Source organism: Arachis hypogaea, chromosome 10 (genome assembly GCF_003086295.3).
Source record: "Arachis hypogaea cultivar Tifrunner chromosome 10, arahy.Tifrunner.gnm2.J5K5, whole genome shotgun sequence".
Classification (NCBI taxonomy): Eukaryota; Viridiplantae; Streptophyta; class Magnoliopsida; order Fabales; family Fabaceae; genus Arachis; species Arachis hypogaea.
The window spans coordinates 46,896,896-46,898,662 of NC_092045.1; the positions used below are offsets into that span (position 1 = coordinate 46,896,896).

The following is a 1,767-nucleotide window of genomic DNA, read 5'->3' on the forward strand; positions in this document are numbered from 1 at the left end:
CTAGTGAGATTTTTGCAGCTTGCACCTCAAAGATCCCTAATTTCTCTATTACAGAGAGGGGCATGAGGTTCACACTTGACCCTAAGTCACACAAGGCCTTCTTGAAGGTCATGGTGCCTATGGTACAAGGTATAGAAAACTTCCCAGGGTCCTGCCTCTTTTGAGGCAATTGCTGCCTAGACAAGTTATCCAGTTCTTTGGTGAGCAAAGGGGGTTCATCCTCCCAAGTCTCATTTCCAAATAACTTGTCATTTAGCTTCATGATTGCTCCAAGGTATTTAGCAACTTGCTCTTCAGTGACATACTCATCCTCTTCAGAAGAAGAATACTCGTCAGAGCTCATGAATGGCAGAAGTAAGTCCAATGGAATCTCTATGGGCTCATCTTGAGCCTCAGATTCCCAAGGTTCCTCATTGGGGAACTCATTGGGGGTCAGTGGACATCCAGTGAGGTCTTCCTCAGTGGCGTTCACTGCCTCTTCTTCCTCCCAGAATTCGGCCATGTTGATGGCCTTGCACTCTCCTTTTGGATTTTCTTCTGTATTGCTTGGAAGAGTACTTGGAGGGAGTTCAGTAATTTTCTTGCTCAGCTGACCCACTTGTCCTTCCAGATTTCTGATGGAGGACCTAGTTTCAGTCATGAAACTTTGAGTGGTTTTGATCAGATCAGAGACCATAGTTGCTAAGTCAGAGGTATTCTGCTTAGAACTCTCTGTCTGTTGCTGAGAAGATGATGGAAAAGGCTTGCTATTGCTAAACCTGTTTCTTCCACCATTATTATTGTTGAAACCTTGTTGAGGTCTCTGTTGATCCTTCCATGAAAGATTTGGATGATTTCTCCATGAAGGATTGTAGGTGTTTCCATAGGGTTCTCCCATGTAATTCACCTCTTCTATTGAAGGGTTCTCAGGATCATAAGCTTCTTCCTCAGATGAAGCTTCCTTAGTACTGCTTGGTGCATTTTGCATCCCAGACAGACTTTGAGAAATCATATTGACTTGTTGAGTCAATATTTTATTCTGAGCCAATATGGCATTCAGAGTGTCAATCTCAAGAACTCCTTTCTTCTGACTAGTCCCATTGTTCACAGGATTCCTTTCAGAAGTGTACATGAATTGGTTATTTGCAACCATTTCAATCAGTTCTTGAGCTTCAGTAGGCGTCTTCTTCAAATGAAGAGATCCTCCAGAAGAGCTATCCAAAGACATCTTGGACAGTTCAGAGAGACCATCATAGAAAATACCTATGATGCTCCATTCAGAAAGCATATCAGTGGGACACTTTCTGATCAATTGTTTGTATCTTTCCCAAGCTTCATAGAGGGATTCTCCTTCCTTCTGTCTGAAGGTTTGGACTTCCACTCTAAGCTTACTCAATTTTTGAGGTGGAAAGAACTTTGCCAAGAAGGCATTGACTAGCTTTTCCCAAGAGTCCAGGCTTTCTTTAGGTTGAGAGTCCAACCATGTCCTAGCTCTGTCTCTTACAGCAAAAGGGAATAGCATCAGTCTGTAGACCTCAGGGTCAACCCCATTAGTCTTGACTGTGTCACAGATTTGCAAGAACTCAGCTAAAAACTGATGAGGATCTTCCATTGGAAGTTCATGGAACTTGCAATTCTGTTGCATTAGAGAAACTAATTGAGGCTTAAGCTCAAAGTTGTTTGCTCCAATGGCAGGGATAGAGATGCTTCTCCCATAGAAATCGGGAGTAGGTGCAGTAAAGTCACCCAGCACCTTCCTTGCATTGTTGGTATTGTTGTTGTTTTCGG

The 1,767-nt window shown here is 43.0% G+C and overlaps 1 non-coding gene across 1 annotated transcript; it reads left to right on the forward strand.

Moving 5' to 3' along the window:
* Positions 1 to 1,261: 1,261 nt before the first annotated feature.
* On the forward strand, positions 1,262 to 1,369 carry LOC112718958 (small nucleolar RNA R71). Its single transcript, XR_003161283.1, has one exon. It is a non-coding gene; the product is annotated as a small nucleolar RNA R71 (small nucleolar RNA).
* The last annotated feature ends 398 nt before the right edge of the window (positions 1,370 to 1,767 follow it).